The sequence below is a fragment of the Carassius gibelio genome, chromosome B7, assembly GCF_023724105.1.
Source record: "Carassius gibelio isolate Cgi1373 ecotype wild population from Czech Republic chromosome B7, carGib1.2-hapl.c, whole genome shotgun sequence".
NCBI lineage: Eukaryota > Metazoa > Chordata > Actinopteri > Cypriniformes > Cyprinidae > Carassius > Carassius gibelio.
In genome coordinates this window covers 22,142,702-22,165,780 of record NC_068402.1, presented here as the reverse complement: position 1 = coordinate 22,165,780, position 23,079 = coordinate 22,142,702, and the positions used below count along the sequence as shown (strand labels likewise).

General features: G+C 37.1%; 1 protein-coding gene across 2 annotated transcripts in view; it reads left to right on the top strand.

Annotated features, from left to right (window-relative positions):
• Positions 1-10,941: 10,941 nt before the first annotated feature.
• LOC127962751 (cadherin-11) overlaps positions 10,942-23,079 on the top strand; it is a 50,182-nt gene continuing 38,044 nt past the window's right edge. For both annotated transcript variants that reach the window (XM_052562422.1, XM_052562421.1), the window contains exon 1: positions 10,942-11,448. The gene's annotated coding sequence lies outside the window, so the exon portion shown is untranslated. The remainder of the gene's footprint in view (positions 11,449-23,079) is intronic.

Genomic DNA, 23,079 nt, shown 5'->3' with positions numbered 1-23,079 from the left:
ATTGGAATTATTGTAGAAAATCTGTCCTTTTAGCAAGGCATTCATGAAAAAGAGAAAAATTAAAGATAATTAGACTTTGATTAAGACCAGGCAGAAGCAGGAATATAGATAATGGGGCTTCGTGAATGAGTGTACATGAGCGGCTTCACTGAAGCGTATCCAAGAATGTGGTACTCACAATCAAATGAGCTTCTTTCGGGAAGACCTCTAGGCAATGTCCAGTTTTCCTATTCAAACCAATCAGACACGCTCTTTCTTCAGCCCAGATGGCTGGAATCATCATTGTGTATAGATGCTGTCTGCAGACTTTCAACACAACAAGGCCATGATTCATTCATGTTGACAGGAAGTTGCATCAGCACATTTGGATTACAAACAGTCAGATGTTTCTGATGTACTTTTCTAGAATAATATCAGCACATATGGAAAGCATTCATACACAAGTACTTGTCCGATGTTCACACTCTTCAGTCTGAATACTGTAGTTCACATATGTCAAAATGGAACTATTATTTACTTAATTAAATTAACTAATGCTATGTATTGGTTTTAAACTGTTTAATTTAAATGAAAACAAAAATCATTTAAACAAAAGATTGCTTTGGATAAAAGCATCTTGTAAATGTAGTCATGTTTTTTTTAAGCTATGAACTTCATTAATATCCCTGATGGTCAGTAAACCACAGTGAATGGAAAGTGAATGTCAAATATGTAGTAGTGTACAAATATAGGAACATTTAAAAAGGCCTCATGTAATATCTTAACTGAAAGATACCAAATACTTCCATCATATTTACAGGGTAACTACATACAAAAATACAGAAATGAACGCAACTCACCATGTGTGTTCAGACTGAGCACTGATATTTCAAAACTAAACTTCCGGTAAAGTATTAAAATTTGGCTGGTTTGTGAACACTGAGTGTCAGTGTTAAATGCATGTTTTTGCTTCTTACTCTGATCTCCTGTATCCTTTAATCTGGTGTCCCGCCTCCAAGCCAATCACAAGTGATGGAAATGAACAGGACTTCTAATCAAGTAGCTCCACGTTTTTTATCGTGTACATCTTAGACAAAATGAAATGTTGTAATTTATTATTGATATCCCAATTCAGCAGTGTGCATGAACAAACAAGAAGAAATGTAACACATACTTTGCATAAAAATAATTTTGATATATCAGAATAAGTATGAGACTGACAGATCTGTACACTGGAAGGGCAATACATGCTAACTTCTCCATAACATATGAAACTGTATATATTTGGATATATTTATTATTAGTATTATTATTATTAGTATTATTATTATTATTATTATTATATTATTATTATTATTATTATTATTATTATTATTATTATTATTATTATTATTAAATTTGTTTTTTATAATGTAATGGAAATGTTGCCAGAAGGTGTTTGTGTTCGAGATAGATGGCCTGACTCATATGTGTTTTGGGCTACATTGTTTGCTGATGTAATACAGTAATTGTGCCTAATTTGTTTATGTTGACAAATACTTTCATTTTACTATAGTTTAAGCCACCTACTTTTCATGCTGAAGGTAAATTACAAATTAGTTTATTTGATTTACAAAATGCATGTATTCTTTAATGGCCACGAGACATTATTAGAGAAATTCATCATTGCTTAACCTTTATTTATTTATTTATTTATTTTTTAATGAGAAAAACTGTATGCAATGTGTTGAATTTCGTTTTTCCTAATTTAGAGAGTTCTTTTCCAAATATCACCTGGCATTTTACATCAAGCTTCAATGAAATGATTGCTTTGAAGGTTGCACATATTCAATGATGAACCAAAATGGTTGTTTGTGCTCATGAGGGTGAAGATCAATTATTAATTTAGCTTAGCCATGTGTAGTCCAAGTCAGCTGGTGTTTTATCCAGACTGAATTAAACACAGAGGCCACAAACAAGGTCTTGAGACCTTGATAGATTTAACTCATTTGAGTTTCCTTGAAAGTAACTAAATGATCCAATCATTTTGTTTTAGTTCCCTTAGATAATGCAGGCAAAAATTCAGTTGGTTTGGCCAAAGCATTTGTGTCACATATGTGGCTATTTCAGTTAAGATCAATGCCAGTATCATGTTCTTTTTAAATGGCATTGAAAAGTACAGATAATTTGATTTTGCCTGTTATTTGCTACATTGTGCCCTTGACCCCTTTCATTGGAGGAGTTGACCAGTCTAAGGTCTCTTATAAGAATATTCAATAGGCTAAATCCACCTTGACCCAGACCTTTAACCTCCGTGCATTGGGTGTTGCCATTGACAAAATTAAAAGAAGCTGGTAACTTGGTTTCTTAATTGTATAAGTTTCCATCTTCCATATACTGTATGATTCACATGGATGGCACATGTTCCTTAACAAACAGTGTTGCTAGGGGTTTTTCTTAAAACATTACATCCACAGACTTATGTTGTGGTAAACATCAAGCAATAATGATGCCATAGATAGTTATGTCTGATTGGATATTACATTATAATTGTCTAGAACAATCTATTATGAGATGTTAGCCTTTGTTCATAAACAAATACAAAGACATAAAGATTCCTGCAAGGGATTACATCTCACAGACTTACTGTATACACAGGCATTTGGTCATGTCCGCACACATGCATGTACTTGCACACAATTGCATAGTCTTTTACTTTGATCCACTGTTACAAATCCAAATCACTTTGGTGAATTTCAAATATGATTCGAGACATCTTGCTGTGCTGCTGTGAGACATTTATTTCACCATCTGGTTCAGGTTCACCCTTGTAAGCTTTCCTCTCAGATGCTCACAGTATGTTTATTGGGTAGTTTCACTCTGCTGTGGAAACTGAGAACATGACGCAGGTGTTGACAAAAGTTGCAATATGCTGAGGGGGCATAAAACACAACTGAGAGAAAAAGAACAACGCTGGAAAGGCATTTTACATTTAAATTTTTATATCAATGAGCTTTCTTGTTTAGATTGAGTTCAAATTGGTTTATACAGGAAAGAATGAAAAAGCAGTGCAAATCACCCTCTTAGCACAGCAATTTGCATGTAGCAGAGCTTAAGTGCATAGACAAAGAGACACATACATATATACACTGAAATACTAGATTTGTTTCCCCCCACGAGACAGTGCACAGCAGTCAGCAATCAGTTAACAGAGCCTCAGATGAGTTTTCACCTCTCCATCATCTGCCTGTTGAAATAACAGAAGGATGAGAGGCATTATGAACAGCAGATTAACACCAGTGTAGTTTGCATAGCAGCCCTTTGCTCCTATAATGAGAAATACAGAGATGAAAGAAGAGAGCCACCTGAATGAATCAGAACTAAAGTGACCGGGATCAGCCAGAGGCTTTACCTTTGTCCCTCCTCTTTGTATGCTCTGTTTTGACTAGTCAGAGCATAAAAGCCATGCAAATATTGTGTCTTTGTGTATGGGACAAGAGAGGTTAAGAGAGGACATGCTAAAGTCGGCACACTGAACTTACACACTTACACACAAAAGGTAATTCTGTCTTTACTCACCCTCTTGTCATCCAAAGCTATTATTATTATTATTATTATTATTATTATTATTATTGTATAGATTATATTTTAATAATGTCTTATAATTTGTTTTTGTTTAGTTTTTCCACTGTTGGCCCTTACGCAAATGTAATATATGTATAAATATTAATTTAAATTAAAATATCATAAGGTAGATATCTGTACCAGACAAATATGCTTGTTTAAATAATTTTTTTTTTTAGACATAAATGTCATATATGTCTATCCGTACTAAAATATAATAAAGTATATATAGACATTTATATGTAAAGATAAATTATAATAAAAAAAAAAACATGTAAAGATACAGATATACACATACACACACACACAAACACATTATGCTGTTTTGTAGATTAGTTGCACATTTGAATAAAATATGTAATGTTGTCATATATGGTTGCTACATATCATATCATAATTTTATCATTTCAAAATTACCATATAGATTTTATAAACACATGTACATTATTGCTGTAGTTGTAGATTGTTGCTGCTGCTGCTTCAAAGCAAGTGCAGGAACTTGCTACTGCCAATACATAAGCTAATACAGTGCTGTGAGACATTAAGACTTTATAAAGTATTTATTTTATTTAAGACATACTGCTGCTGCACGAATGGCATATAAAATAACCTGTAGCAGATCTATACAGGTGGAGCTGGGGAAGGTGGAGGATTTCAGGAAAACTCTGTAGGCATGCTACAAAATGCTCCAGTGAATGCTAACCAGCTATTTAAATGTAAAGCAATATGATAATTGTCTACATAAGCAACATGAACCAATCAGCTTAGTAGTTTAACACTGTGGATATCATCAGTTTGCCTTAATGACCAATTAGCCTGCGCCTAGGCTCTAAAGTTTCATGACAGATCTTATATAATATATCATATACATATAAGAAGGCATATCTTTAATTTTTATCCAGAAACTGTACATATGTGAGAATTATATTTTGACTTACAGGTAACATATATGGCAATGTCTCTCTTAATATATGGCAATATACAATAAATCATGCAGTATGCTACATATCTGTATATATGCATAAAGAAATCTAATGGGGTCCAATGTTGTCTGGACCTCAAAATGTTCAAAACAGATTATCTTGTATTCCTTGGGGAAAAGAAAGTCATGCAGGTTTGAAACAACATGATGGTGAGTAAAGAATGACAGAATATTCATTTTGGGATGAGTTTTTTCCTTTAAGTGAGTGAAGGGAAATTGTATGTCCATGCCACATATGTTACACATAAACCTCATCTATCCGCATATTTGCTCTACAGATATATTTTTTAAATAAAATTGAAAGGAAGCACAAGTGAGGATGACATGCAGCTCTCCAATCTGGGGTGTCAGGTTCTTCTTTCCCTGCAAATAACGCTCCAATTTTTATCCAAGCTGTCTTGTGATTAGCCACGGTGGTCCAGCCTTGTCACTAAGGAAATGCCCCATGCCACTTCTTGGCATTGCAAATGAGCGTCAGAGTAAGCCAGCTGGCCCTGGATGGCTCGGTCCCCTTCAGTATGAAACAGGGATTTCTGAATGCTAAAAACCTTGGCCTGTTGCATCCCTCTGGTTGTTTTGAGATGGAAGAACAAAAAAAATGACTCATTCAGAAGCTATTTGTGTTAAAATCTGAATTAAATGTAAATAGTCCTTAACATGTTGGCTGGGTTTTGGTTGTATGCTGAAACTGTCATTTTAGTTTCAGGTAATAGATATTTACCTGCTTACAGTCATTAAGCTCAGCTTTAAGGACATTTAGCAATAGCTGGCACAGTGTTACAGGGAATCTAATTGTAGCAGCACTTACCTGCAGATGAAGTTTGGAGGAGATCTTGCGTCTGTGGCTCGGCGGTGGGTCGTGTCTCTGATCAGATTGATGGATGAGTTGAACTGAAGGGGCAATAGGTTGTGACTGTGTGGCTCGATTGAATGTCCCCTATTGGGCAAAGGGGAAACTTTAGGGTGGAAAACAAGGCATATGAGTGACAGGTATGGCCCAGACGCTGTCTGAGGTGACTCTGGGATGGTGTTTGAAAGGAAGTGCAAATCTCATCCACCTTGTTTAAGAAAGTGACAGCAGTTAACTCACTCAGCTCAGACTTAAAACAAAGCAGGATACCGTTCAATAAACTGGAGACATGATAAAGCAAAACAGCTAAATCCATGATTTATGTATCCCCCCCTATAAACATAGGACACTTTTATACAAAATCCGAATGTATATGTCTTAAAATGACATAAATGACATAAATATTGTGAATACAAGCCTGTGCATTTTACTGTTATCTGAAAGGCCTTTGAGCCTCAGTGTAGCTGATTATGTCTTTAAGACCCAAGCACAGTGAAAGCTGAAATAAATTAAAGGAACAAAATGATATGGACTGTCTGTGAATGCACATGAGGGGAAATGGAGAGAGTGAGAAAGAAAGAGAGAGAGATGGTGAGCGTGCAATAGATCGATGCTACTCAACCAATTCTGTGTGTGTCTCTTTTAGGTTTTACTCTAGCCATCTGTAAAATAAAATATCCTCATGTGCAAAAAAAAAAAAAAAAGAAAAGATAAATCCCTAGTATAACACACTGCACTTTCATTTCTTTTGACACAGAAGAAAGCCAAGAACCACAACATTAGACAGTGAGAACAGTAGCTCAGTATTGATGGACCCAGGAACTAGCTTTGTATTAAAGACAGAACAGAACATGGTGTCCGGACAAGCTAGGATCAAAATTAAAGTGAACCTTCTTCAGCAATGTACTTCTTACAAGATTTCAAATACAATTATGAGTTAAAAAGTGCTATACGACAGTTGGTGGAGTTTAAAAGAGAGCCCTAAATTGATGATGGACAGTGTCGGATAAACTAATTTTTAGTAAATGCTTGCCTGGGGCAAGACCTAGTTTTCATCAAAGTATAATCAACATCACCTAGAGCTTACAGGAACTAGTTTATTCCATATGTCATTTCAGGGTTATGCTCACAAGACTGACGTATTATAACAACCAAACTGCTGGAAACAATAAAAGAAGACTATCTGTGGGCTATAAGTTAGAGCATGTGTGCTGGTCTGTGATAACATGTAGAAATATTAACATCATTGCAATGCAATCTTGTTTATATTAGTAGAAATACAAAAAAAAAGAAAAAAAAAAAAAGAGAGAGAGGTTGGTCTACTATATTTATTAATGTAACCCTAAAGCACAGATCTGGCAAAAGAAAGAAAGAAAGAAAGAAAGAAAGAAAGAAAGAAAGAAAGAAAGAAAGAAAGAAAGAAAGAAAGAAAGAAATAATCTCTTATCAGTCACTAATTTGAGAAAAATGTAGCAGAATATTAAAATGATGCTGTGCCAACACCATATTTGTATTGCCAAGTCAGTCCATTTGTTGGAGCATGTTATCATTCTCCTTGTATGCCCTCAGACGTAGTCTCGGGGTATCATGCTTCTTGTGATCAGATTAGTGGGTGACACATGGCCGTGGGGCTGGGGAGACTCCATGGCATCCAGTAGACGAACCCCATTGGGCTCAATCCTATTTACTGGATATCACCATAGCAGCAGGAGCCCTCCGTATGGTGGCAAAGATTCCCATTTGAGTCTAGCAGCCTGTTTCCTTTCCATTAGCTGCTGCAGCACAGCCACAGCCCCATTCAATTATATCCGCTATACCTGCCAATGTCCTGCACTCATTGCCAACTGTCTAAAGCAGACCTCACCTATTGAAATTTAAGGACTCTAAGCAGCAAATAGAGACTAATACTTAGCTTGAGTGACAAAGTGAAAATAGATTAAAGGAATTCACTCATGAATGAAATTCTGTCATCAATTACTTACCCTCATGTCGTTCCAACCCATATGACTGGAAAGCAAATTAAGCTATTTCAAAGGCTGTTTCGACTGTTTTTTGCAGATACAATTAAAGTCAATGGGGTCCAAAATAGCATTGGATTGGACCCTGTTGACTTTGAGTGTATGGACTTTTCTTCAGAGATTTGGAAGGATTTGAGGGTAAGTAAATGATGACAGAATGTACATTTTTTTGTCTGAACTATCCCTTTAATCAGTTTCCCTCCCTCAAACTAAGACTATGACTAACAGTTTATGTTGTGAATTGTTTCTTTCTGAAGTCTTGCTGAAGGATGTTATATATACTTGCAATGATTTCAGTGTACAGCCTGTATAAAAGAAACTCTCAAGCCTTAATTGTCTATTTAGGAAGCAAGTGTCGGAGCACGCTGTCATCCGGTAGACAAAGGTTTCTATAGAAGTTCTTTGTGTTCTCTCAAAGAATTTTCTGTCGCTTAAATGACACCACTGAAATCTTTCCTTATTAGCATATATGCCTGAGAGTGAGACTGTCACCCAGCTGCACCAGCAATTAGCCAGTTTCATCATAAAGACTCGTATCAGCAGAAAAAAAGTAATCATTTGCAGTACTGTGAAAGGCCTTCCTCGTGATTTCCTCATTAAATTATTCATAGGGCTTCCTCCTGCTTGTATGTTTTCCATTTAGAATGACAAGGTTCATTACGAAGATGAAGCTCCCGGAATATTTTTGTGTAACTCTTCTTACAGGGTCTTTTCTGAGTTTCTGGAACAAAATCACACGCTCAAGTCGTGGCCCACAAGTGAGAAAAGAGTGAAACACTTCAGACTTTTACAAAGCAAGATTAAGAGGAAGAGCGAGAAAAACACGACTGTTTGTTTGCTTGTTCACAGTCTTCCCGTGCCTCGTCTGATGTGACACGACCTGATAAAGAGCAAGGACCCCGTGTTTCCAGAATCTCCTCAGGTAGAAAGGCGGCACCCCACTTGCAACCATATCTGTGGAAAATCTCTTAAAGAAAATAAAGCGAGCTCTCTCTGATGAGCACCTCCAACTGATAAGGTGTCAGATGTATCACTCCATTACTGTGACTGAGGTCATTCTGTTTTTCTTTCATTTGAACTCCCACCGCAATAGAGTGAGTAATCAGCTCCTCTCTGTGCTCTGCCGAGACCCCCGCCAGGTCTCTGATCCACCAACAGATATCAGTGTCTCGTAATGGATTAAAATAGGGTTAGACAAAATGGATATTACATCAAAGAGTGCATGTGTCTGGATGTTTCTGCATGTGTTTCTGAAGTGAATACCTGGTCAAAACGATAATAGTTCTGAAGTATGTCGGAATCCAAGCCGTGTTTGCTTCAGCTGCTGGGATGTACATTGGCATGGGTGTCTGATTTTATTTTCCCAACTGTGCCCCAGCAAGACAGTACAATTGATATTGGCAGCCATTTGTTTTTGTGAATAAATGATAAAACAATAAAAGACATGTTCATTGTTGGCTTTTTAGGCATATTAAATGGTGGCTTTAGTCTAGCAGGTCTTTTAATGCATTACTTCAAAACAATGCTGCCACTGTCGTATAATCTCTTCTGGGAAGTTAATAAGACAAACTGCATAAATCGTGTCATGGAATCCTCTCGGGAAACCTCGACAGGCTCTCCTCAGATGTAAAATTGTAAGTTCATACATACGATTTTGAAACGGAAAGGCAAAGCAAGACGTTTTCCTTATGTGACGGCTAATTTGTGCCTCAAAGGAACCTGATTAAAAACTGACATGGATCTGATTGCTCTGCCATCCTGAGGTATCACTGCCAACGTTGTCGCTCTGCTTCATTTTGCTTTTTTTCTATTCCACTCACACCCCCGCCCTTACTTCTCTCTCTCTCACACACACACAAACACACTTCTTTAAACCAGCTTTGGCTGAAGCGACCGTGTGAGCAGTGAATCCATTACCCGAGCGACAGCTCAATTCAATTATTAGACGGGCTAATAATCTGACTGAATTGATTGTTCACTATATCCCCAGCCAAATGGCTGATGGAGAGAGGATCATGTTTGAGATTTCTTGCCGTAACGACAGGAATAGAGCACATGCTGAATATAATGAACACCACAACACTTCCTCAATCTGAGACTGTGGAACCTGAAGTCATAAATACGCCTAAGGAAATCACGTTTTTGCCAAACAATCATTATTGTCTTCCTTTATTATAACGGTGTTGCAAAAACAACACCGAAGAGAGAGAATAAAATTATTTTCATCTCATTAAACTCTCCATCTAAACAGAGTGTTTTGCATTTCTCTTGATAGACTCCAAATGGGATCCTGAACAATGATACTAAAACAGTTTTATTTTTCAACATGATCCACATTCATTTCCCTGCCTCAACCTTAAGCCACAAATGGAAAAGAAGTGGGTCAAACTGCAGTTTCAGTAGAATACCAATTTCAATCAACAATGCACAATGCTAAGAGTAGACATTCCAATTAGCAGGGCAGTAATGGATACCATAATTATAGACCAACCTACAATTAAGCTCTGACATGATGACCAGAGTAATGGTCTTACAATGTAATGACCTATTTACAAAATGAGTTTTTGTGAGTCATGTGCTGTTCTCCACAGTAATTTTATGTGCAACACCGTATTTAACCTTACAAAATTTTTATTACTCTGAAAACATAGTCATCTTTGAAACAGGGGAAACTGGAGAGTTGTAAAACACCTTTACATTCAAAACGCAGCATGGCTTTGAGTACCTTAAAATCGTTATAAAAAACTTGGAACAGATTTTTATTAAACCATAATTATTGTTATTATTATTATTATTATTATTATTATTATTACCATCACCATCATCATCATCATCATCATTATTATTGATTAATTAGGCACTGTACACATATATGGTTAACAGTTGTTTCTGTCAGAGCTGCTACAATTCAGAACACAAAACAGCTTTAACTTCGTATTGACCAATCAGGTCATAACTTTACATTTATTTATTTATTTATTTTAAATTGATAACATCAAAAGCATTTCACCTATTTGCAAAAAAAAAAAAAAAATAATAATAATAAAAAAAAAAAAGCATACCAGTAAAAAATAAACTAATAAATTATTTTATTTTATTTATTAATTTGCATACTGAATTAAAAGATGGAAGACAATTTTATTGTAACAAAAAATAATAATAATGATTAAAAAATAAATAAAAATAAAATAAAATTGATTAACAAAATGAATCCACTTATAACTTGCTGTATAGCAGTCTCCGGTTTTTCCTATAGCCATCACGTCAACTAAACAAACAACAGTAAAAGTTCGGGTTTAAGAGTCATTGTGGATTGGCAAACGGTCTTTGTTAGTTTTATTAGCTTGACTTTTCAAAGAGAATTTTGGCACTTTTACCATTTTTATATTCCTTTACTTTATTGAGACGAGTGGGTTTTTCATTCCCCAGTGGGGGCTCAGCTTTCATCCGCCTGTTTTGATTGGAGGAGGATTTTAGAGGCCGGTTTAACAGTTACGTTGGTTGCTCGCTTCAGATGGGACCGCACGACAGGACAGATGAGAAACTGCTTCCATCTGGAAACGCGGGGACAGAAGGAGGGTCGACACGACTCAGTCACCGGCGGTAAGACACACACATCCTGCTTGCGTTACATCGCACCGGTCATCATCATCATCATCATTCCGACTGTTGGAGGAGCAGAGCGAACGTGCGCGCAGAGCAGCTGCACCTGACTGACTGGTCGTGGACATACAACAGTCTTCATTTAACAGTTGCCTTCGGTACTTACTTGAAGAAGGAAGAGGGGAGAAAAAATAAATAAATTCAAATACATAATAATAAAACAAGCGGCGTTTTATGTTTTGCTTCAATTCTGGGAGAGGACTTTGGCACGGAGGACCCTGCGTCTGGAGTGCTAACACACTGACTGCTCTTGTTGGATGTTGATTGTTGGTCAGAGAGAAGAAGGGGAAACGTTTAGCCGCTGTTGGGACCATCACTGGACAACTGGCGTCGTCTTTGAAAGTGTTCTGAAGGTAGGAAGTGATGCTGCTGTTCACGACTGAAATGCGTATCATATCAACGCTGGACTGTCTTCTGAGGAATGGAGAGGACAGGTCAGCCGTTCTCACCAAAGGTTTTCTCCATTCCTCAGCAGTCAGCTCTCTTGCAGTGACTGCACACCTATTGTAAACCGTGCACACTTCATTCTGTCTGTAGTAAATGTGAGCGCCCCAGATGACATTCAGAGGAGCGATTTGCTTTCGTGGACAATTTGCTGAACCATGGAGCTCTTACTTATGGCTCAGCGAGTAGCTCAACTTTTAGTTTTGAGCTGCTTTTCAGATCGTGAGTACGACGTGGTATGCACTGCGTTCCACTGAGGCTAAGCAAAAAAAAAAAAAAAAAAATAATAATAATAATAAAATCACGTAGTCAAGTTAATAAAATATAGAGTGTAGTACAGAAATACGCTGTAGTTTTATTTTTAATTGTTACATATTAACTAACCAGTCTATCAGATTTAATGTTGTGACTTTGGCATTATTATAATGACTGTCGATCATGCACAACTTCCCATGCCGTTTTAATAGCCTGTAGCCTAATATCCATAATAACGATTCCATCTGGTGCATAGTACAGGATTTGTGTCCCCGGATTTTTCATTTATTAATTTATTAAACGAGTTAAAAGTTAAATCGATTTTTAGTATTGTTTTGATAGAAGTAATGGGGTTCACGAGTTTGTGGACTGTAGAAGGGAATGCGAGGCGCCAGTCGCTGGAGTGAATCCACAAGCGCCTCAACATTCACGGTGAGGAATGAAGGAGTCGTGCGGGTGGTGAGAGAGCACAACCTCGGGCACAGAAACAGTCATATACCCCCCACTGTGAGAATCACACCATGAATCATTACACAAATCTTTTATGAACAATATCAGCTCTGCGTTTCCTCGGTAGGACGCGTAGAAAAGTCACGACAGTGAACGATTTAGTGAAGTGGAACAATGTGTTTAGACTGTTAAGGAAAGGGCCTGAAAGGTGGATTTTGTATTTACAAATTATTAAAAATGACCTTTATTTATTTATTTATAATTGTTTGAAAATCATATTTTGGTCATAGTTACGTTATACTATGTTTTTAAAATTGTGCTATTTATTTGTCAGATGCAATAGGTAAAAGATGTCTGCTACTTTGTGACAGTTCTCAGATATAGGCCTATATATATATATATATATATATATATATATATATATATATATATATATATATATATGACCCTGGACCACCAAACCAGTCTTGAGTCGCTGGGGTTTGTCTGTAGCACTACCCAAAAATACATTGTATGGGTCAAAATGACAATATTTTCTTTACGCAAAAAAAAAACAAACAAAAAAAATCATTAGGATATTAAGTAAAGATCATACTCCATGAAGATATTTTGTAAATTTCTTACTGTAAATATATGAAAACTTATTTTTGAATTTGTTTATTAGTAATATGCATTGCTCAGAACTTCATTTGGACAACTTTAAAGTTGATTTTCTCATATGTGTTTTCTTTTTTTTTTTTTTGCACCTTCAGATTTCAGATTTCAAGTAGTTGTATGTGGGCAAAATATTTTCCTAGCCTAACAAACCATACATCAATTGAAATCTTATTAAAAAAAAAAAAAAAAAAAAAAAAAAAAAAAAACATTATGACTGGTTTTCTGGTACAGGATCACAATATATCCTTATCTCAATCCAATACTAATGCATTTGGCATTTAAATATATATATATATATATATATTATACATATACATATATATATATATATATATATATATATATATATATATATATATATATATATATATATATATATAATTGAATAGATAATTGAAATTGATAATTAAAATGGGGCATCACAGAGATAAAATAATGTGTACACACACACACACACACACACACAAACATATATTTATTTATTTATTTACATTATATCCATATCTCAATCCAGTACTAATGCATTTAAAATAACATAATAATAATGACAACAACAATCGTAATATTTGAAGCCCACCATGTACGCTCACATGCATTCAATAGAGGGTGCTGTTGTTCTTTTTAGTCATGGCCCAGTGTGCTTACCACAGTTTTGTCTCGGAGGGCCACTCAAAAAGATTGAGCGCCACCGTCTGTGTTGCTCACGCTCCCGAGGGATGCAGAATTCAATCTAGCAGAGGCTCTGGCTAATGCTGTGGCACTTTGTCAGGATTAACATCTTTCTAGTCAGTGGCTTCTGTTACCTTTGGTGTCACATTACCACCTTGGAGTTGTGTACAGGGAGAAAAAAAATGAAGCCCCGGTATCTTGCTCTTGCATTGTGCTGGGTGCTGCGCTGCTCCAGTCCCACATCACTGCGGGTCGATGGAGGAAGAGACTCAGTCATTTTCAACAAATAAAGGCATTTGTTATGGTGACTGGTGAAGCTTCTCAAAGAGATCTTTTTTTTCTTTTCTTTTTTTTTTTTTTTTTTTTTTTTTGTCACATCCGAACAAGGCAGAGAGATCTCTTTGCTGAGATAAATTTTCAATTAAAGAAATAAATACCTCAGCTAGAATAAATTTTCAGAGCTCTTCTGATCAGTCCCTATCCTGTGAGGGAGCGTTTCATTTCAGCCTTCATTAAAGTCAGTCTTTTGAAAGGCAAAAGCAAAGTTACGATCAGACAAACAGCGCTTTTGCACATCATTTGGCTTTGCTGAAAAAAAAAAAAAAACGTAAATTAATCTCCACACCTTGGTAAATTCAGTCATGTTGATGCCTGAAGAAATTCCTTCTGATTCTGCTGGCAGCCTGCTCGACAGTATGGTCTCATTGTGGTGCTTTCTACTCAGGCGCAGAATAATGATGATTATACCAGCACTTGGACAGGGCCAAGTTGTTCGTGCCAACTGTCTCCAGTGCAGGAATCTCATGCCATCTGTTAGTGACCTTGGAACACAGAAATACAACTGTTTGACTGGTAGCATGGTGCTATAAGAGAACCCTGCACTTTCTAGGGGTCTTTCCTGATGACTGATTGAAGCGCTTCATTTGATCTGATAACCAGCTTATACAATGGCCTGCATCTTTAAGTGTTTCTAGAAAGATTCATGAAGAGAGTCTACATTTACTGCTCTGAAATTTGGTGGATGAAATGTGGCAACAGGAGAATAAATTGGATGCTTTCTTTTTTTTTTTTTTTTTTTTTTTTTTTGTATTCCTCTCAAAGAATTATTAATAGTGTATTTGACACAGTGGAGAATTATAGCTTCATTTATACAAAGCAGCCTTCATGCTGAACGTGGTTGTACTAATCACTGCGTGGGTGCATGGAATACATCCATTCACCCCTATGAAGAGCAATTAGCAAAGCAGAAAATCATACACCCTTTTATATGCTAACTTTTAGAGCAGGGGCTGATTTTCTTTTCTTTCTTTCATTCTTTTAACGCTTTCCAAGGCGGTGCAATGACAAACATTATTCATCATTTGTGATCTCACGACTAATGCTGTACAAAAATGTTGAGATGTGGATGACTATTGAATAATCCCTGAGGTGATCTTCTTAGCGATACAGAAGTATATGAGCATGAATTGATATGAACAGTGGCTGCAACGTGCCAGTTGCAGTTTGGTGTTTGTTGTTTTATGAGATTTGGTGTGTTATGTGATCTCGCACTAAAATGTTGGCAATCTGAAGCCTGCTGTTCTGAAAATGCATTGGAATATGAATGAAAACACAGGAATGCATTATGAATTTGCTGCCAACATTACGGCATGCTAGATGTACTAGGCTTCACTGTTAATATTCTTCATTTACCCTGGATAGCCTGGAGTGTGACAGGCCAAGTAGATTTTGTCAAAGCGGTTTTGAAATACTTTTTTCTGATGTCAAGTCCACTCTTTGATCTAGCACTATATCATCATACTGCTTTTTTTTAACCTTTGCCTTTGAAGACCATGATGTAACTCACCCTTCTTTCACTGTTTTATCCTGTATTCTTTTATGGAAGACTATACATGGATACTATACCACATATTTTAAAACGATTCAAGTGCACTGCTGTTCTCATGCTTTTATGTTTTTAAATGCATTTAAATGCAGCAGAACATAATGCCTATATTACACATAATTATGAAATGATGAAAGGTGACCTTTTTATATTATTGAGAGATTATCAAGCATGTGGACAGATTTCATTTTTATTTATATGGTATTGCTTCACATGGCTTTACTAAACGTTATAGTACATTTAGGACTGGCATTATTTGCAGCCTACAGTATTTTTCTTAATGTATTCAGTCTTATCGTTGTTATAAAAATGGACTTTATGTAATATTTATATATATTTAAAGAGGTTAATTTTGCCAGTGATATTTTGTCCTGTAGACCCAGTCATTAAAATACTTCTTGAAATATATTTTTTTTTTAAATGAACCCAAAATACCAAATCTTGCTGCATTCTCACAGAGCTGACCTTTAGAAAGAAAGCACTGGTCATAAGTGATGTCTTAGGTGTATGGCCAGTAATAGGCTAGATTCTTCTCTCAGGCTTGTTGGCCGCAGAATAGCAGATCGCATTATCCTGAACCTATTTCCACACAGCGCAATTAGACATGAGACACATAACCTTTTCTTCAATAGTGTATCGTACGACAGAAATGCCACCCCACTTTTCCTCTCAGTTTGATTTCCAGCCGTTACACCACTGATAAAACAGACGTGATGGGTCAGATATTGGAAGCACAGGAAATATTTTATTTTATAAGGATGACAACATGTGGTTGCATATATATTAGTTCCTTTTTCAACGTGGGAACCTTTTCATAGAACCAGAACTAATTGTGGAACTACCCACTTTTGGGCATTTTCGCACCGCCTGAACTGGGTGTGATTTTATTACCTGACTACCTTTTTCAAGAACCAAATTAGCTCCTACTCCGGAGCAGGGTCTAACCAGCACAACTGGTACTACCCGTGACATAAGTAGACATTGATTGGCCAGACGCTTTCGAAAACGCCCTCACCCGCCATGATTTAAAATGCTGTGTAAACATACTGTAAACACTGTGTCAACTTATTTCACAAGTATGATGAACAGCAATAGATGAAAGGACACTGGAGTGCAGGCAAATATAGCACTTCCTGTTGTCGTCAGAGATTCTTAAGCCGACTTTCCGTTCTTTCAATCGCTTTACGAATACGTAAACATTCCATCTCCATTATTGTAAAACCTGCAAGACACAACAAAACACAGCTCCAATCACAGCTTCCTCCATCCTACTGTAGTTAACGTTGTTCCTCTTTGTTAGCGTTGTTGAACGCCGCGCACAAATGACATCGCTGTCGACTGGATTACGTCACGTCCTAGTACACACTGTCGGTGCGAGTGCAGCCCTTTAAATGGTACCGGGAAATAGTTTGCGCAAAATCGTCCCCGTACTTTAGTACTGTACATTTAGTTCTCAAACTAAAGCGGTGCGAAAGGCCCTATTGTTATCTATGCATTAGTTCCTGCCATTTCATGAATTCCTGTTAGTAAACAAGTATGCTTATTCCAGATTCCAGCCATCTGGTTAGTGTTGCTGAGGTTTTTCACAGGTTTGCAACTCTTCCATTTTGGAGTGAGACAGTGGTGGGAGGATGAACTGATCTGCAATGACACGCTCCATTACTCCTTCTTTGCATTTGCAATAAAGCTAATTGTTGGGTTTCCCCTGTTTAAGCCCAGCATAGCCATAATGCACAATAACACTAATATTCAAGACACTGAAGACAAGGATTGCAGGCTGTGTTCCTTGTAGACCAATCAGAAAGAGCACTCCGTCAAAAATTGATCTCAGATACCCCCTCCTGTTCCTCATGAAAGTGAACTAACATCTTTTAATTTACAGATCACCCATAGCCCACAATCAGAGCGTTAAGTGCTCTGGGTTTATTATCTGGTGGCATATGGTGACACATTTGCATGATACGCTAATACTTACTCAAGATCTCTTCATGTTATCCTTCACTGTGCAATTGGCAATGTACAATTTGGTGCAATTAAACTTTTACCGGAGATGTATACTCATTGTTCTTTTGTCTAATTAAGTCTTTGAACATAATGAAACAATAGGGAAGAATACACCTTGAATCAAAACCTGATCATTGTAATTTTGCTCTACGTGTTTTGGAGGGTTGTCTCTGAAGGAATGGTGTGCATAAATCCCTATGTTATTCTGTCTTTAAATATTTATTTGCTGCCTCACCAGCCCAGAATTTACCAGAACAAAGGGAAAAAGACAGATAAAGCAAGTCATGATGACAGCAGCTAATGCTTGGTATTTGTCTCTTAGCTAGTTGTCTCTTGCGGTTTGTAAGCGATGTGCCATCACCCAAGCTTTCATAGCAATGTTCAAGTAGCTTATTGTTTCCTACTTAATGGTAATGAATATTACTGCAGATTGTTGATATGCAGAAACAAAATAATGAAAGGGAAATCTCTTAAAATTAGCTCACTTTAAGACATGAGGCATGAAATTGGATTTTAAGTTTGCTGTGGAGAAAGAAAGACGAAGAGAGGGAGGAGAAGTGCATTGCTGTTCTCACAGTTCAATGCATCCCTTATTGCTTGCTGTCCTTTTACTCTGTTGTAATTCTTCAGAGCTGCTGCCTCACCTGTTCTCAATATTTAATGTGGTGGAGGGTCTTTTGGGCTTGTAATGAAGTGGAGGTCAAGAGCTTCCTCCAGCTTCTTTCCTCCAAACTGGCCCTGTAAATGTCAGACGGCTGTGAGAAAAAGAGGCTGAACTTTCCCCCGTCTATCTCAGTCAGTCATCACTTATTTTTCTTCACCACTGCCCACTCTTTTGCTCCCTCCAACCTTCGTCAGAATTCATCTCAGAGCTCTGGCCTCCACTCAACCATAATCTGAGCTTTTTCCATGTTATATTACCACCTCATCAGCCTTTTTTTCTGTCACTCATCTCCCCTCTTTTCCCTTATCTGATGAAAGACTGAGAAAATCCACCAAAACAAAATGAATTTGACACATATGATGTGTATGGTTATGGATGCTGCATAAACATAACTTTTTGTTTTACATATATATATATATATATATATATATATATATATATATATATATATATATATATATATATATACACAGAGGACATAGTCATTGCTTTTGGCAGAGATGGAAAAATACATAACTCATCACCTCCTGCACTTAGCACTTTTGTGCGGTCCTGGCCATTTTGGTGGCCTTGATAAAATATTCATCCCTTTTAATCCCTAAGCTGACAAAATGGTGTGTGAAGAATCAGGCTATGTTCCATTCCACTGAAAATCTGATGGGCATCCTTCTCTAAAGACCTGGCCACAATGCTAGCGTTTGGCGGGTTCACTAAGAGAAAACAAGAGGGTCCAAATCTAGGAGCACTGGGGCTTTGTCAACAGTGAATAACAAGCAGGCCAATTACAACTCAGTTACCAAAAGAACAGGGGAAAAGGCTGCGAGGAACAACAACTCCCAAACGGTGAGAGAAAACTAGGTTTATGGAACAGATGATGTGAAAGATAAAAGAATTTGTTGAATAACCTGGTGGGCCAATATTTCAGGCGAGGGATACAGATAAAGGCTTCCAATTTTTGTGTTTATACATAATAAGTAGAATAAATTGAGCTTGCCCTACGGGGATTTGTACAAGTACGACACTGATATCCTTCTGTAGTCCTTGTCATCCACAGCCATGTATCCACAATCTCCAAGGTCTCAAATTAACTTCTGGATGGAAATCTGTCTCGAATGAATTATGATGCTATCATAATCCTGGGGATTTTTAATCAGTAATTTTGTTTACTTTAGCCAATCGCAGGGCCCCAGATCCATGCTGCGACGTGGCCCTTTCTCTGCCAGGATCTGAGGACTTGAAAAGATATGTAAATTATATTATTTTCTTTATTACACCTCTTAAGTTTTTCAAGGAATTATAATGGGACAAGATGCATGATTGATTACATGTATTTAGCTAAATTTAACTATCTGAAGAGCTCATTTCCTCAGAGGGAAATTGCAGCTAAATCAATAAGGATGAATAATATTTTCTTTCTTGTTTTCTTTTTTTTATGAAAGAAAGAAAGAAAGAAAGAAAGAAAGAAAGAAAGAAAGAAAGAAAGAAAGAAAGAAAGAAAGAAAGAAATGTGTATGAACTCAGTTGGTTTGGAACATCTGGTGTTTTATAATGTATATTCTTTTGACTTGATATGCTAATGAAATTTTTAGACAAAAGAGAAAAAGCACTCAAAAGAGTAAAGGGAGAGTCCCAGCACATGTTCTCGGATCCTGGTTTCCCTTCCTATTGACATTTTTAAGAGAAGGGCATTCAGTCAGTCCATCTCTCCAAACGTTATTTGTGTCATTTTCGTTTTTAACCCTGAGATCAACAAAAATAGCATGGAATGAGTGAATAATTTATTTAGTTCTGCTTCTAGTGGCTGGGTTAATGGGAAGCGGTTTGGTCACAAACGCATACATTTGTAAATGAGGCAGATAAACCTTTGGGTAGACAAGGAGCGTTTTGTTTGACACAGGAATTCTGTTGTTGGCTGTTTTGGTTGTCAAGTGCTCTGGGAAGGCAGGATGTGTACTGGGCCTACAATGGGCCTTTCAGCTAAGCATCTCAGATGCATGGCGACGCTGTCCCGCCTCCTTTCACACTGCCCTAATCTCTTTATCAGGCAGTCACAATGGCGGATTCAGTCTTCAGCCTTGCCGGCGAGATCTTAGAGACCAGGAGGCAGATGCTTCAAAACTGACCACCGTCTAACCTCAATCAAGTTTTCACAAGTGCTCAAGGGTTATAGACATATTGAGAAACTATTTGCATAATGTTACTAAATCAGTTCTAGGATTAGGATTGTTTTTATTTTTGTACACAGTCACTTTGTGAAATGTGTTGTCAGTTTATATGAAAATCTTCAGTGACATATTTTCTCAATTTTAGATTTTGAACTCAGTGTGGATTCCTTTGTTGTTTTCTGCTAAATCAATGCTAGAAATGATTATTATTTTTTCTACATGACAACATATATACAGATATACTCAATACGTTTGAATAAACATTAATGACACTGAACAATAATTCTCAGCATGCAAGATAATATATCCTGGTTTTCTGTATATTTTGTCTTCGTCATTCATTTTGAACATTTAAAATGGGGCTACAGCAAATATTAAGGTTTATTACCATTTACAAAAAAAAGAGAAAAGAAACCTCCTACTGCATGCTTAAGCACGATTGCTTTATTAGGATATGGTTCTCTTTGTGTAACTTTATAAATGATAATGGACATATTTGGACCTTTTGTTGATTTCTGGTCATTTTAAACGTATTTTGTAAAATAAATATAATTTTATTGGATTGCACAACACATTTTCACACATTTTAATATATTTGATTGATACTTTTGTATGTTTTGTCTGCAAAATGAACTAAATATATATATATATATATATATATATATATATATATATATATATATCGGGGAGACCACAAAAGCAGAATGCACCAGTAAAGTAGTGTCTGTTCCTCCATCTAGCACCTCATTTTTGTTTAGTGCCTGTCAATGAAGGTTTGCATCAGTAAACTCATTCACACTCTTGGATCCAGCACCCTCGGGAATCCGCTAGCTTTGCAGTGCTAACTCTGTAGCGCAGACTTTGCCGTTCTATTTGCAGGCTGTTTGTCTTTGGTGCAACAGCTTTTCCATTGCTTATATCCTCTCTGAATCATTATTCGCTCTCACATTAAGAAGGCATTTTAGGTCTGCCTGGATCACTGTAATGCCAAAATGCACTTAATTTCACACCTCTGTAAATTCTGTTGTGTCAGGAAGGCTCGTTTTAGACCTCTTTCTGTCACGGACAAGCTCTGTAGTAAATAGTTTGGGGCCTCAGGGACTCGTCCAGCCTGAGGTTTTAATTGTTATAATTTAATGCAGGGGTGTCCACATCCTGTTGACCCCTGTTTGCTGGGTTTTGTAGGTTACTGTAAGGCAGAAATTATTTCCAGCTGCCTGACATTGTGGGTGGCCCATGGGTGGACAGTCTTTTAAGAAAAGCAGCCGCTTCCCTTTCTAATTAGGCTGTTAAACATTAGCACTACAACTGTTGGAGGAGAAGGGCTGTAATGGCCTTTTCAGTGAGAACGGTAAAGGGCTGTACACTGCTTGTCACTTCCACAAGGACACAGGGCTCGTGAAGGCCAGCAAGGCGTTCATTAACATGACACTTAGGCTACCATTGTAAAACCCAAAACGGCTTGTAATGGAGAAGCCCGGCCCCTGCTGAGAGACCAGGACAGTGCGGTGTATGGGGGGCCTTAAACTAGACCACCATCCATACAAATCAACCCACCACTCCCACGAAGAGCAAACAAGCTGTACCTCCTTCGACTGTCATGTAAAACACTGTCTTTCATTTTATGCCAGAAAGACCAGTTCACATCCGCACAGGCGCTTTCTTCTTTTGCCATTTGCCCATTTGCCTTCTGTATGCACCTTTTACCCCACAACAAACCATCTTTATCTTTGATGCCCACTCGTGTGATTGTTGACCTGACAGCTGTCTGTGTTTGAATGGCTCTCCTTGGTAACATTCGGGAATGCTCCGATGGAAGTGCAAAAGCAGTGACTGTGCTGCCTAGAGAGTATAGAACCATTGCTTATGAATTGCATCATACACTCCTCAACGTTATGTCACTTGTTACATACGTGTTAAAGTAACTTGACTCTGAGTTACTTTATTTCTTCGTGCTGCTTCTGAAATCTGAGCTTTGAGCAGAACAGTTACTGCTGATATTTAAGAGTGAAAGGTTTTGTTTTGCTTTCAGTGAAGAACTCTGCTGTGTTTTATATGCGGACAGTTCAGGGAGAGCCGGTGTGCATTGTTTCTCAGAAGTGTCTTAACACAGAATAGGCATGTGCGCCACTGCATGCACACAAATAGGAGATTTCAAAAGCACTGCTCCTAGCTTCATTTGAAGCAAAGGAAATGGGAGATTTTGAGTGGCATGGAAGCCGACAATTCTAAAACTTCTTAACTTGGAGGTGTTTTCTTTGCTTCTGAGGGGTTATTTGGGGTACAGCGTATTGTCACTGGAGGTGGGGGATGGACAGAGAAAGCAGTAACTCTTGGTTGCAGACGTGTTTTGTTTCCTTTGGCTTGACTTTGAGGTCAAGTCAGACATTATTTGTGTAGTGTTCAAATCAGTGCGTGTGGTTTCAAAGCGATTTCACAGAAAATGTTTAGAGCTGGTGTTAAGATCAATCCGAGATGATCAGAAGTGGTTATGTGTCAATGATCTGATCACCCATTCTGAGGTGCGTGGACCACATCCCATTTGAAGTGTAAACATTACTCTGTCCTGAAGCGACGCAGATGGTTAACTGCTAAAATAAGTTTTTTTTTTTTTTTAAATGCTGCTGTGTTTATAATTGATTTAAATTGTATCTTAAGACATTTTAGTGGAGATTATATGGAGATTCTATTCTATTCTATTCTATTCTATTCTATTATATTCTATTCTATTCTATATAAAATAATAATAATAATAAAACACTGATTTCAAAGCACGTCATCAGAGAATATA